Source organism: Triturus cristatus, chromosome 3_2 (assembly GCF_964204655.1).
Source record: "Triturus cristatus chromosome 3_2, aTriCri1.1, whole genome shotgun sequence".
Classification (NCBI taxonomy): Eukaryota; Metazoa; Chordata; class Amphibia; order Caudata; family Salamandridae; genus Triturus; species Triturus cristatus.
In genome coordinates this window covers 1,189,357,765-1,189,373,373 of record NC_140584.1, presented here as the reverse complement: position 1 = coordinate 1,189,373,373, position 15,609 = coordinate 1,189,357,765, and positions in this window count along the sequence as shown.

The following is a 15,609-nucleotide window of genomic DNA, read 5'->3' as shown; positions in this document are numbered from 1 at the left end:
TGATACGTGGGGATTGTATCAAATGCATCCAACAGACTGGGTGTGAGGACTGATACATGGGGTGTTAGAAGGGCGCCCTCCGGGAGCCCGACAGTGTCGGACTGACCACCCCGTGGGCCACCGTTCCGTAGGCGAGTAGCCGAGCGCCGCTGAGAAGCCTCCTGGGCGAGGTCCTTCTCCTATGATCGTATCAGCCAAGCACCCCCACCCCCACAAAGGGACACAACCAGGGTATCAATTCTCATAAGTCTTTATCGGTAATCGAGGCAGATTTCTGTGGTAATATTTACAGGTGGATCGAGGGATCCAAAAGAGTCTCAAATTCTTGTAGGAATGGGGTAGCGGGACAGTATCAGTATTAGCCTGGTACTGGAACACCCTGCGCCTAGCTCTCAATCCTCGAGCCGGGGGGTTCCGGGAGCCGGGACGTCGTCCGCAGAGCTCGGGGGATTGCTGCGGTGAGGTCGAGCCACGACGAGGTCAGCAGGGCTCCGATGGTTTACTTCTGCGAGGTCGAGCCGCGACGAGGTCAGCAGGGCTCCGATGGTTTACTTCTGCGAGGTCGAGCCGCGACGAGGTCAGCAGGGCTCCGATGTTCCGTGAGGGTCTTCTTCTCAGCAAGGTGGGGGAGCCGCGACGCAGTCAGCAGGGCTCAGAGTTCCAAGTTCCAAGTAATGAGTCGTTCTCCGTAGGGTCAGCCGCGATCCGATCAGCAGGGCTTTCGACTCCAGGATACAACTGCAGTCCTGGTTTGAGGCTGCCCCAGATATAGGTCTGGAACCCTTTGATGTCCGGACCCTTGCGCCTGGGGGGCGGAGGGGCCGGAATGGGAGAGGCCAGACACCCAGACACCCTCCGGGATCGGTGGAGTGGCCACTTGGTGCCCCCTGGTCGGATCTTGGTGCCTCGATGTCGGGGCTTCGCTGTGGCCGAGGCCGGGGCGGGCCGTGTCGCGTAGGCTGGTGCGGGGAGCAAAGTACAATCCGGAGGGCCCCCGAAGGGTGGGGGCTGCCCTCGTCGGTTCAGGTAGGAGGGTTTGGGACCACGCCATGAGGCCGGGTCCAACAGGTGTCCCCCCCAGCTGAAGGCGGGGAGAGTCACCCATCGTCTTGGGGGTTCTCCTCGCCGAGGCGGAAGAAGCGGGACAGGCCGTCGGCGTTGGCGTGGTCGTTGCCGGGCCGATGGTCTACAGTGAAGTCCATCCCCTGTAGAGAGATGGACCATCGCAACAACTTCGGGTTCTCGCCTCTCATCTGCATTAACCACCGCAAGGGTCGGTGGTCGGTTTGGACCCGAAAGTGGGTGCCAAAGAGGTAGGGCCGGAGCTTCTTGAGGGCCCACACCACGGCGAAGGCCTCCCGTTCAATGGTGCTCCATCTCTGCTCCCGGGGCAGCAGGCGCCGGCTGATGAAGGCCACCGGCTGGTCAACCCCCTCAGAGTTCACTTGGGACAAGACTGCCCCGATTCCGTACTCCGAGGCATCCGTCTGCACCACAAACTCCTTGCTGTAGTCGGGGGCTTGTAGCACGGGAGCGTTACACATTGCTGTCTTGAGGGTCTCGAAGGCCGCCTGGCAGCGGGGCGTCCAGTGCACCCTCTTGGGCTGCTTCTTTGATGTGAGCTCCGTGAGGGGGCCCACAATGCTTCCATAGTTCTGAATGAACCGCCTGTAATAGCCCGTGAGTCCCAGGAAGGCCCTCACAGCGGTTTGGGTGGTTGGGGGCTCCCAGGCCACGATGGCGTCGATTTTTTGCTGGAGGGGAGCCACATGGCCGCTCCCCACTTGATGTCCCAGATAGGTTACTGATCCTTGGCCTATCTGACACTTGCTGGCTTTTACGGTAAGTCCGGCCCTTTGGAGGGCGGTCAGGACCTCCCCGAGGTGCCTCAGGTGCTCGGCCCAGTGGCTGCTGAACACCGCAATATCGTCCAGGTAGGCGGCGCTGAACGCCTCTAGGCCGGCCAGTACCTTATTTACCAGCCTCTGGAAGGTCGCCGGGGCATTCTTCATGCCGAAGGGCATCACGCAGAAGTGGTAATGGCCATCGGGGGTGGAGAAAGTGGAACGCTCTTGGGCGCCGGGGGTGAGCCCGATCTGCCAGTATCCGGCGGTGAGGTCGAAGGTGCTAAGGTAGCGGGCTGCTCCTAGGCGGTCGATCAGTTCATCTGCCCGAGGAATGGGATGGGCATCGGTTTTGGTGACGGCATTCAATCCCCGATAGTCCACGCAAAACCGGAGCTCCGGGGTGGTGCCGGGGGCGGCAGCTTTCGGCACCAGGACCACAGGGCTGGCCCAGGGACTGTTGGAGGGTTTGATGACCCCCAGGGTCAACATCTTGGCGACCTCGGCGTGGATGCAGGCCCGCACTCCCTCGGGGACCCGGTAGGCTCGGTGTCGCACGGGGGGGCTGTCCCCGGTGTCGACGTCGTGGACGCACCATCGGGTGACTCCGGGAGTGAGGGAGAAGAGAGCAGCGAAGCGATGCAGCAGTCCTTGACAATCTCGGCGCTGATCGGGAGTCAGGGTGGTGGAGAGGATGACTCCCTCCACGGAGCCGTCCTTTTCGGAGGTTTTCAGGAGGTCCGGTAGGGGCTCGGAGTCGTCCTCGGCCCCATCGTCCGTAGCCATCAACAGGCTAAGTTCTGTTCGGGCAAAGTGGGGTTTGAGCCTGTTGGCGTGGAGGACCCGGAGGGGGTTCCTGGGGGATTCCAGGTCGACCAGGTAGGTGACAGGGCTCTTCTTCTCGACCACCTTGAAGGGCCCGGTCCACTTGTCTTGAAGGGCACAGGGGTCGACAGCCGACATGACCCAGACCTGCTGGCCTGGCTCAAACTCGATGGAGGAGGCGTTCTGGTCATACCAGCGTTTCATCTCCTCCTGGCTGGCCTCGAGGTTGGCTTCGGCCAGTTCCCTGAATTTCCGTGTTTGGTTTCGCAGGGTCAGGAGGTACCGGTAGACGTCGGGGGGAGCATCTTGGATGGTGGTCTCCCAGCCTTCCTTGACCAGGCTGAGAGGGCCTCGGACAGGGTGTCCGTACAAGAGTTCGAAGGGGCTGAACCCCAGAGACATTTGCGGGACATCCCGATAGGCAAACAGGAGGCAGGGCAGCAGGACGTCCCACTTGCGTCTCAGGGGCTCCTCCAGGCCCTTGATCATTCCTTTCAATGTCCGGTTAAATCGTTCGACTAGACCGTTCCCCTGGGGGTGGTACGGGGTGGTGAATTTGTAGGTGACCCCGCACTGTTGCCACAGGGACCGCATATACTTCGAGATAAAGTTGGTGCCTCGGTTGCTTACAGCCTCCCGGGGGAAACCTAATCTGGAGAAGATTCCCATCAAGGCCCGGCCCACCACGAGGGCCGTCACTGTTTGGAGAAGGATGGCCTCGGGGTATCAGGTGGCATGGTCGACCAGGACGAGGATGAAGCGATGTCCTTGGGAGGTCCGGGGGTCCAGACTCCAGGGGCCCCACGATGTCGATCCCCACTCGCTCGAATGGGGTGTTGACTATTGGAAAGGGCTGGAGAGGGGCTTTGACCCTTCCCCCGCTCTTCCCGCTGGCTTGGCAGGTTGGGCAGGTCCGGCAATGATTGTCCACGTCCTTCCGCATTCGGGGCCAGTAGAAGTGAGTCACCAGGCGGCTGTATGTTTTGTCCTGCCCCAGGTGCCCGGCGAGGGGCACATCATGCGCCAGATTGAGGAGGAAGTCCCGGAATCTGAGGGGGACCACCAGCACGCGGCTGGCCCCCAATTCTGCAGTCTTCTGCTCGCTGTAGAGGAGGTCATTGTCCCAATAGACCCAGTGGGTCCCCGTCTGGTCTCTGGCGGCCAGGGCGGCTGCTTGCTGTCGGGTCCCTTCGAGGGAGGAGCAGGTCTTCTGTTCTTGGCGGAACTGCTCCCTTGTGGGGCCACCTTCTTGGCGCCATTGGGCGAGTTCGGGGAGGTCGCCGAGCGCGGCGACCTCGTCCGGGGCGAGTTCTGGCGGCCTGGCCTCGGTGTCGGCTTCTTCTTCGACGGAGGGAGGTGGTGGTTCGGGCCCCTCCGGCTCTTCGGGGGGAGCCTCTACGCTCGGTCGGATGACCCGGGCGGTCGTGGACCAGGTGGTTGCGCAGACCCATTCGGGCAGTCCCAGCATCCCCAGATGCTCTCGGCGCTCGACGTGGGCCCAGGGGGAACTTTCCAGGTCGTTCCCGAGGAGGCAGTCCACGGGGGCGTCATCGCGGACGGTTACCTTCAGCATACCCGACACTCCCCCCCACTCGAAGGGGATCCGGGCCATCTGGCACAAGCTCTCGGTGTTGTCTGCCGACCGGACGGGGCACAGTACATTAGGCAAGATCTGCTCGGGGGTCACCAAGTGGCAGCGGACGGCTGTTACGCTGGCTCCGGTGTCTCGGAGGGCCTCGGCCCGGCGTCCATTAATGGTGACCCACTGTTGGTACTTCTGGGTGTTGCTCGGGATGGGAGCCCGGGGTACCATTTCCCGGCTGCCCAGGCATATCAATGTCATGGCGGCGGGTTCCCACTCGGTTGGCCCGGCATCGTAGTTCTCTTCCTCTTCTCCCCCTTCCCCCAGGGCAGCGGCCGCCAACTGGCGGGGGGGTGGCCCGGTGGTCCCCGCCCGTCGGTTCACGGGGCAGGTAGGGTCACTGGCATAGTGCCCTGGCTGTTGGCAGTTGTAGCACGTCACTGTCGGTCGAGGCCCTGGTCGGGCTGGGGGGGCCCCTCTTCGGGTGAGGGACGGGGACGTGCGGTTCGAGGGCGGTCCCCGGGGAGGACTCCGGGGTGGCCCCGCTGGAAAGTCTCTGTTCCTGTTCGATCCCCCTCCTCCGCCCCGCTAGCGGGGGGGCCCCGTGGTGTACCGTTGGTACTCCCCCATCGAGTTCCGAGGGACCCGGGTGTTCACCCATCGATCGGCTTCGGCGGCGAGCTTCCGCGGCTCGGTCAGCTTGCTGTCGAGGAGGTGCTGTCTCAGCTCGATGAAGCAATTTGTTGGACAGGCCACACGAAGGGCTTGCTCCCTCCCCGCACGACAGGGCCCGAGCTCCGGCCCACCGGGTATAACCCACGAAAAGCACCCGTACCCCATCTCCCGACGGATCTTCTGCCCTCGGACCTCTACTCATCACGGGGCCCAGCCCCACCGGCTTCCCCGGCCGGTTCAAGCCGCCATCTTGGGCCCTGCACCACGAGGCCGCGTGGCCTCGCCCCGACCCTAACCCCGGGCCTGACCGGCCCCGACATCCCGGCACCACCATCCACCCAGGAGGTGAGCGGACCACTTGGCAGGTCAATGGGAGGACGAAGTGTCAAGAGCTCTTCCCCCGCCAGGTGCCGATCGCCCCCAGCCCCCCAGGCGCTGGCTCCACCCCCTGCTGGGTGTCTGGACACCTTCATCCCGGGTCCTCCGACCTCCAAGTGCGAGGGTCCGGACATCAAAGAGCGCCTGCCCTATAACTGGGGCAACTCCGGAGCAGGAAGGCAGTTGTATCCTGGAGTCGAGAGACACCGAGAGAACTCAGCCTTGACGGACTACTGGCGCTGCCGTAGCCCGCTCTTGTGAACCATCGTCCTGCCTGCTGGCGCTGCCGCGGCCTTCTACAACATCCATCCTCGTCGGGACCTGCTGGCGCTGCCGCGGCCCGTTGTAACGACCATCCTCGTCGGGACCTGCTGGCGCTGCCGCGGCCCGTTGTAACGACCATCCTCACCGGGACCTGCTGGCGCTGCCGCGGACCGTACATCGACCATCGTTCCGGGACCTGCTGGCGCTGCCGCGGCCCGCACCAACTAAGCTCGAGGATTGTGAGCTAATCATCATCTCATCCAAACTACCTGACTGGTAGACAGACTGTCCCGCTACCCCTTACCCTGCTTTGAGAGACTTGAATCGAGGGGACCCCTGAGTCCAGACCTCCTTGTACCATTCAACCGTACCTTAAGAAGGGCTTATAAAGAACACTGAACCTTATCCTTGTGTGGTATCTGTCTGTGGGGGGGAAGTTACTTATCTGTACGATCGCTGGAGACGGCTCTCCCCGGAGACCTCTCCTCCTGACCCCGGCCGACCCTCCCGGTCCGTCTATCCTTTCTAACATTGGTGGCCAGCGGCGCGATCCGAATCAACGCGTAATCGTACAGAGAGTAGCTCACCCCACGACAACACGATGTCAGCCAAAGATAGCAACTCCACCGAGAAATTCCAAATGGAGAAATTAGAAGAATACAACCACCGCGAACTGAGACAATTCTGCATAGAACTTGGCATTGCTACCACCGGCCTGAGTACCAAAGAGGATCTAAAGCACGCCCTAGAGTCGTGGGCAGAAACTGGGGTCGCCGGACCCTCCGACCAAAGCAGCATCACACCAGAGGGGAACGCCACGGCTCCCGAGGAGCGGGGAACGGGCCTCTCGCAGGAGGAGATCCGAGAAAGAGAAAGAACCAGATTGCACGAGTTGGAAATGGCACGACTCAAGATGGATGGGGAACTCAAGTTAGCTGAACAGAAACTCAACCTCGAGCACATGCGGCTCCGAGATGAACGAGAAGAGAAGCAGAGACAGAGAGAGCTGGAGGAGAAAAAAATAACGCTCGAGCACGAGCGCAAACTGGCGGAAATAGAACTTCGGAAACAGAATAAAGAACTGGGGGTGCCTGAGCGACCACACACCCCGGGGCCAATCGAGAAAAAAGTCCACATCCCCAAGGATGTTGTCCGCGAGTATGTCCGAGAAGACGACATACAACAGTGGTTTAAAGCCTACGAGATCGCCATGACCTCCCACCGGATCGACCGGAGTGATTGGGGAGCCGGACTCTGGGGGAGGTTTATCAACGAGGGGCGCGATGCCCTACTGCAGCTCCCAGATCACCAAATGTCGTCCTACGACCACATGAAGGCTGCCCTCCTCACCCGCTACGGCCTCACACCCGAGATGTACCGCCAGAGGTTCAGAGATTGCACCCGGATCCCAGGTACAACTTGGGTAGAATACGTGAACTATTTCAGCCGTGCCTTCGAGGGTTGGATAAAGGGGAGCCAGGTCACCACCTACGAACAACTCTTTAACCTGATGGTATGGGAGCACCTGTCAAACAACTGCTTCGTCGAGCTCAGGCAGCACCTCCTCGACAGTAAGCTGACTGACCCCCGGCAGCTCACCGCCGAAGCTGACCGATGGGAAAGCACCCGAGTGGGCCGGAGGGGGCCACACGAACAGAACAGAAACAACCAAGGCCAGCACCGTCCTCGGGGAGGAGGAGGGGGCCAGGGGCGAGGGAGAGACGCCTTGCCCGCAACACCCGTGGCCAGCACCCCGGCTCCGGCCGGTCGGGGCAACCCCCCGTGGCGTCCTGGGGTCCGAGCCAACGTCACGTGCCACCGATGCCAGCGAGTCGGCCACTACGCCAATGACCCGAGTTGCCCGCAGAACCAAACACCCAAGCCCCGCCAGGTAGCTGCCGCCGCCCTGGGGGAAGAGCGATCATTGGAGGAACCAGAGGAGTATGAGCCGGCCCAGCAAGAGTGGGAACCGGCCGCCATGGTCCTGGCGTGCTTAGGGGGAAGAGACATGGTCCCGCGGGCTCCCCTACCCGCTAACACCAGGAAATATGGTCAGTGGGTGACCATTAATGGACAGCGAGCCGAGGCCTTGCGTGACACAGGCGCCAGTGTGACGGCCGTCCGCTGTCACCTGGTGAAGCCCGAGCAGATCCTGCCGAACATTCTCTGCCCCGTCCGCTCGGCAGACAACTCTGAAAGTCTGTGTCAAATGGCCTGCGTTCCATTCGAATGGGGAGGGGTCTCCGGCCTGTTGAAGGTGACGGTCCGGGACGATGCCCCCGTGGACTGCCTCCTGGGAAATGACCTCGAGAGTTCCCCGTGGGCCACCGTTGAGAGAAGAGAGCACCTGGGGATGCTGGGCCTCCCGGACTGGGCCTGCATAACCACCCGGTCCATGGCCGCCCGTGCCATCCCTCGATCAGAAGAACCAGAATGGCCAGCACCTCCGCCCCCAGTCGCCCCAGTAGGAGACACCGACGAGGCCAGCCTCCCAGACCCGACGGCCGAAGGGGACGCGCAACCCCAGGACCTTCCTGACCTGGCTCAGTGGCGCCAAGAAGGGGGGCCCACCCAAGCACAGTTCCGCCAGGAACAAAAGACCTGTCCCTCCCTCGAGGGACTCCGCCAACAAGCCAGCGCCCAGAACGCAGGGGACTCCACCGGAACTCACTGGGTCTACTGGGATAACGACCTGCTATACAGCGAGCAAAGCATCGCCGAGCTGGGGGCCGGTCGAGTACTGGTGGTACCTCTCCGCTTCAGAGACTTTCTGCTCAACCTGGCCCACGATGTCCCCCTGGCTGGACACCTGGGCCAAGATAAAACGTACAACCGCCTAGTGACCCACTTTTTCTGGCCGAAGATGAGGAATGACGTCCTGAACCACTGCCGATCTTGCCCCACATGCCAAGCCAGCGGGAAGAGTGGTCGGAAGCTGAAAGCCCCTCTGCAACCCTTCCCTGTGGTCACCACCCCGTTCGAGAGGGTGGGGATAGACATCGTGGGGCCTCTGGACCCCCGCACGGCACAAGGACACAGGTTCATCTTAGTACTGGTGGACCATGCCACCCGCTACCCCGAGGCGGTGCCCCTACGGACCGTGACAGCTCCGGTGGTTGGCCGGGCCCTAATGGGGATCTTCTCCCGGGTAGGCTTCCCCCGAGAAGTCGTCAGCGACCGAGGCACGAACTTTATATCCAAATACAGGAAGTCCCTCTGGCAACAATGCGGGGTCACCTACAGATTCACGACCCCCTATCACCCCCAAGGGAACGGACTAGTGGAGCGTTTTAACCGCACCCTCAAGGGGATGATTGGGGGATTGGAAGAGCCCCTCCGTCGCCAGTGGGATGTACTACTCCCGTGCCTCCTCTTCGCCTACCGCGAAGTTCCCCAGAAGTCCCTCGGTTTTAGCCCTTTCGAACTCCTGTACGGGCACCCTGTGCGAGGGCCCCTCAGCCTAGTAAAAGAAGGTTGGGAGATGGCCCCCCTAAAGACCCATCCAGACGTCTTCAAATACCTCCTGGCCCTACGCAATCAGACCCGGCGCTTCAGAGAGATGGCCAAGGCGAACCTCGAGGCCAGCCAGGAGGACATGAAGAGGTGGTATGATCACAATGCCTCCTCCGTTGAGTTCGAGCCTGGACAACAAGTATGGGTGATGTCCCCCACCGAACCATGTGCCTTGCAAGATAAGTGGACGGGGCCCTTCAAAGTGGTCGAGCGCAAAAGCCCCGTCACTTACCTCATCGACCTGGGGACCTCCCGGAACCCCCTTCGGGTCCTCCACACCAACCGACTCAAACCACACTTTGTGCGCTCAGAACTCAGCCTCCTGATGGCTACGGACAGTGGGGCAGAGGAAGACTCCGAACCCCTCCCGGATCTTCTGAAGACTCAGGAGAATGACGGCTCCGTGGACGGGGTCCGGCTCTCTGACACCCTCACTTCGGAGCAACGCCAGGGCTGCCGGAACCTCCTGCTGCAGTTCGCTACCCTGTTCTCCCTCACCCCCGGGGTCACCCCTTGGTGTTTGCACGACGTGGACACCGGGGACAGTCCCCCTGTCCGACACCGGGCCTACCGCGTACCAGATCGGGTACGGGCCTGCATACAGGAGGAGGTGGCCAAGATGCTCACAATCGGGGTCATCGAGCCCTCGGACAGTCCCTGGGCCAGTCCGGTTGTATTGGTCCCCAAAGCCGCTGCCCCCGGCACCGCACCTGAACTGAGATTCTGCGTCGACTACCGGGGCTTGAACGCTGTCACCCGGACCGACGCTCATCCGATCCCCCGAGCAGACGAGCTGATCGACCGGATGGGGGCCGCCCGCTACCTCAGTATCTTCGACCTAACAGCGGGCTACTGGCAGATCGGCCTCACACCCAGGGCTCAGGAACGGTCAGCCTTCTCTACCCCCGATGGCCACTACCAATTCAAGGTCATGCCCTTCGGCATGAAGAATGCCCCCGCCACGTTTCAACGCCTCGTGAACCAGGTCTTGGCGGGGCTCGAAGAGTTCAGCGCTGCCTACCTGGACGATATCGCTGTGTACAGCCACCACTGGCCCGACCACCTCCGTCACCTCCAAGAGGTCCTACAGGCCCTCCAGCGGGCCGGCCTCACAATTAAGGCCGGCAAGTGCCAAATTGGCCAAGGGTCTGTGACCTACCTTGGGCACCAAGTGGGAAGCGGCCTGGTGGCCCCGCTACCACTTAAGATTGCTGCCATCCAGTCCTGGCAGCCCCCCGTCACCCAGACCGAGGTCCGAGCCTTCTTGGGGATCACCGGCTACTACCGGCGGTTCGTGAAAGACTACGGCAGCATCGTGGGGCCCCTCACGGGTCTCACGTCCAAGAACCAGCCGAAGCGGATTAACTGGACCCCCGATTGTCAAGCGGCCTTCGAGAAGCTGAAGGCCGCTCTATGCACCGCCCCTGTGCTCCAGGCCCCCGATTACAGTCGGGAATTCATGGTACAAACCGACGCCTCCGACCACGGCATCGGAGCCGTCCTTTCTCAGTTAAACCCCGAAGGTCATGACCAGCCGGTGGCCTTCATCAGTCGACGTCTCCTGGCCCGAGAACAGCGCTGGAGCACCATCGAGAGGGAGGCCTTCGCAGTGGTGTGGGCCCTCAAAAAGCTCCGGCCCTATCTCTTCGGTACCCACTTCCGGGTACAAACCGACCATCGACCCCTGCAGTGGCTGATGCAGATGCGGGGGGAGAACCCAAAACTCTTGCGCTGGTCCATTTCCCTGCAGGGAATGGACTTCACGGTGGAGCACCGACCAGGCCAAGACCACGCCAACGCGGATGACCTGTCCCGCTTTTTCCGCCTCGACGAAGAGAGTCCCCAAGGAGATGGGTGACTCTCCCCGTCTTCAGCTGGGGGGGACGCATGTTGGACAGGCCACACGAAGGGCTTGCTCCCTCCCCGCACGACAGGGCCCGAGCTCCGGCCCACCGGGTATAACCCACGAAAAGCACCCGTACCCCGTCTCCCGACGGATCTTCTGCCCTCGGACCTCTACTCATCACGGGGCCCAGCCCCACCGGCTTCCCCGGCCGGTTCAAGCCGCCATCTTGGGCCCTGCACCACGAGGCCGCGTGGCCTCGCCCCGACCCTAACCCCGGGCCTGACCGGCCCCGACATCCCGGCACCACCATCCACCCAGGAGGTGAGCGGACCACTTGGCAGGTCAATGGGAGGACGAAGTGTCAAGAGCTCTTCCCCCGCCAGGTGCCGATCGCCCCCAGCCCCCCAGGCGCTGGCTCCACCCCCTGCTGGGTGTCTGGACACCTTCATCCCGGGTCCTCCGACCTCCAAGTGCGAGGGTCCGGACATCAAAGAGCGCCTGCCCTATAACTGGGGCAACTCCGGAGCAGGAAGGCAGTTGTATCCTGGAGTCGAGAGACACCGAGAGAACTCAGCCTTGACGGACTACTGGCGCTGCTGTAGCCCGCTCTTGTGAACCATCGTCCTGCCTGCTGGCGCTGCCGCGGCCTTCTACAACATCCATCCTCGTCGGGACCTGCTGGCGCTGCCGCGGCCCGTTGTAACGACCATCCTCGTCGGGACCTGCTGGCGCTGCCGCGGCCCGTTGTAACGACCATCCTCACCGGGACCTGCTGGCGCTGCCGCGGACCGTACATCGACCATCGTTCCGGGACCTGCTGGCGCTGCCGCGGCCCGCACCAACTAAGCTCGAGGATTGTGAGCTAATCATCATCTCATCCAAACTACCTGACTGGTAGACAGACTGTCCCGCTACCCCTTACCCTGCTTTGAGAGACTTGAATCGAGGGGACCCCTGAGTCCAGACCTCCTTGTACCATTCAACCGTACCTTAAGAAGGGCTTATAAAGAACACTGAACCTTATCCTTGTGTGGTATCTGTCTGTGGGGGGGAAGTTACTTATCTGTACGATCGCTGGAGACGGCTCTCCCCGGAGACCTCTCCTCCTGACCCCGGCCGACCCTCCCGGTCCGTCTATCCTTTCTAACACAATTGTTGGAGAGGTGTTCCCATACAATGTGGTCGAACAGTTGTTCGTAGGAGGTGACCTTGCTGCCCTTGATCCAACCTTCCAGGGCTCTGCTAAAAAAGTCTACGTATTCCACCCAGGTGGTACCGGGGAGCTTCTTGCAGTCCCGGAAGCGTTGGCGGTACATCTCGGGGGTGAGCCCATAGCGGGTGAGCAGGGCCTCCTTCATATGGTCATAAGAGGTCATCACTGCGTCTGGGAGCTGTAGCAGGGTGTCTCTACCTTCGCTGAGGAACCGTCCCCATAGGCCGGCACCCCAATCTTTCCGGGGTACCCGATGGGCGGTCATGGCTACCTCGTAGGCCTTGAACCATTGTTGGATGTCGTCGTTCTTGTAGTACTCTTTGACGACATCCTTGGGGATATGTACTTTCGCTTCGGCCGGCGGAGGGGTGTCTTGGTTTCCGGGGGTGCCGGTCTCTCCATTTCTGGACTTGATTTCAAGTTCTTTAAGGCCCCGCTCATGCTCGAGGGTTAGCCTCCTCTCTTCCAGTTCCCGGTGCCGCTTTTTCTCCTCTATTTCTTCTTGCAGCCGCAGTTGCTCTAGGGCCAATTTCTTTTCGGCTAGTAGGAGTTCGCCGTCCAGGCGGAGTCGGGCGGGCTCCAACTCGTGGTTCCTGACCCTCTCCCGTTCTCATATCTCTTACGGGGAGAGGCCGGTCTCTATGCTGGTTGTTCTCCCCTCTGCCGGGGCTGCGGTTGGTTGCCGGTGTACGTTTGGCACCGGGTTTTCTTCGGATTGGGGGGAGGCCGCTTCGGACTCTACCCACGTCTTTAGGGCTTTTTGCAGGTCCTCTTTTGTGTTTAATTCGGTGGTCGCGATGCCTTTGTCTTTACAAAACTGTTTTAGTTCCTTATGGGTGTATTCCTCCAACCGTTCTTGTTGGAACTCCGCGGTTGGGGTGGTCTGTTGGTCGTTCATGGTTACCCTGTGTCTAGGTAGGTAGTGGGTGAGTTACTCGCTGTACGATCTGCGTCGGGCTCGGATCGCACCGCTGGCCACCAATGTTAGAAGGGCGCCCTCCGGGAGCCCGACGGTGTCGGACTGACCACCCCGAGGGCCACCGTTCCGTAGGCGAGTAGCCGAGCGCCGCTGAGAAGCCTCCTGGGCGAGGTCCTTCTCCTATGATCGTATCAGCCAAGCACCCCCACCACCACAACGGGACACAACCAGGGTATCAATTCTCATAAGTCTTTATCGGTAATCGAGGCAGATTTCTGTGGTAATATTTACAGGTGGATCGAGGGATCCAAAAGTGTCTCAAAGTCTTGTAGGAATGGGGTAGCGGGACAGTCTCAGTATTAGCCTGGTACTGGAACACCCTGCGCCTAGCTCTCAATCCTCGAGCCGGGGGGTTCCGGGAGCCGGGACGTCGTCCGCAGGGCTCGGGGGATTGCTGCGGTGAGGTCGAGCCGCGACGAGGTCAGCAGGACTCCGATGGTTTACTTCTGCGAGGTCGAGCCGCGACGAGGTCAGCAGGGCTCCGATGGTTTACTTCTGCGAGGTCGAGCCGCGACGAGGTCAGCAGGGCTCCGAAGTTCCGTGAGGGTCTTCTTCTCAGCAAGGTGGGGGAGCCGCGACGCAGTCAGCAGGGCTCAGAGTTCTAAGTTCCAAGTAATGAGTCTTTCTCCGTAGGGTCAGCCGCGATCCGATCAGCAGGGCTCTCGACTCCAGGATACAACTGCTGTCCTGGTTTGAGGCTGCCCCAGATATGGGTCTGGAACCCTTTGATGTCCGGACCCTTGCGCCTGGGGGGCGGAGGGGGCGGAGGGGCCGGAATGGGAGAGGCCAGATACCCAGCGGGAGAGGCACCAGCGCCCAGGAAGGCCGGAGGGCGATCGAAACCAGGTGTTGGGGGACGGTTGGGGGTCCCATCAAAACTCCCCTCCTCCGGGATCGGTGGAGTGGCCACTTGGTGCCCCCTGGCCGGATCTTGGTGCCTCGATGTCGGGGCTTCGCTGTGGCCGAGGCCGGGGCGGGCCGTGTCACGTAGGCTGGTGCGGGGAGCAAAGTACAATCCGGAGGGCCCCCGAAGGGTGGGGGCTGCCCCTGTCGGGTCGGGTAGGAGGGTTCGGGACCATGCCACGAGGCTGGGTCCAACATGGGGATTTTATAAAATTCATCCAACAGACTGGGTGTGAGGACTGATATGTAGTGTTAGTATCAAATGCATCCAACAGACTGGGTGTGAAGACTGATACTTGGTGATTGTATCAAATGCATCCAACAGACAGGGTGTGAGGACTGATACTTGGTGATTGTATCAAATGCATCCAACAGACAGGGTGTGAGGACTGATATGAAGTGATTGTATCACATGCATCCAACAGACTGGTGTGAGGACAAATATGTGGTGAATGTGTCAAATTCAGCTGAAAGATTAGGTGTGATGATTGATATGTAGTGATTGTATCAAATGCATTCGATAGACTGGGTATGAGGACTTAAATATGGTGTTTGTATCTAATGCATTCAATAGACTGAGTGTGAGGACTGATACATGGGGATTGTATCAAATGCATCCAACAGACTGGGTGTGAGGAAATGATACGTGGGGATTATATCAAATGTGTCAAACAGACTGGGTGTGAGGACTGATACGTGGGGATTGTATCAAATACATCCATTAGACTGAGGATTGATATGAGGTGATTGTATCACATGCATCCAACAGACTGGGTGTGAGGACTGAAACGTAGGGATTGTATCAAATGCATCCAACAGACTAGGTGTGAGGACTGATACGTGGTGTTTGTATCAAATGCATCCAACAGACTAGGTGTGAGGATTGATACGAGGTGATTGTATCACATGCATCCAACAGACTGGTGTGAGGACCGATATGTGGTGAATGTGTCAAATTCAGCTGAAAGATTGTAGGGATTGTATCAAATGCATTAGATAGACTGAGTGTGAGGACTGATACATGGTGTTTGTATCAAATGCCTCCGTTAGACTGAGGACTGATACGAGGTGATTGTATCAAATGCATCCAACAGACTGGGTGTGAGGACTGATACGTGGTGATTGTATCAAATGCATCTAACAGACAGGGTGTGAGGACTCATGCTTGGTGATTGTATCAAATGCATCCAACAGACTGGGTGTGAGGACTGATACTTGGTGATTGTATCAAATGCATCCAACAGACTGGGTGTGAGGACTGATACGTGGTGATTGTATCAAATGCATCCAACAGACTGGGTGTGAGGACTGATACGTGGTGATTGTATCAAATGCATCCAACAGACAGGGTGTGAGGACTGATACTTGGTGATTGTATCAAATGCATCCAACAGACTGGGTGTGAGGACTGATACGTGGTGATTGTATCAAATGCATCCAACAGACAGGGTGTGAGGACTGATACTTGGTGATTGTATCAAATGCATCCAACAGACTGGGTGTGAGGACTGATACTTGGTGATTGTATCAAATGCATCCAACAGACTGGGTGTGAGGACTGATACGTGGTGATTGTATCAAATGCAT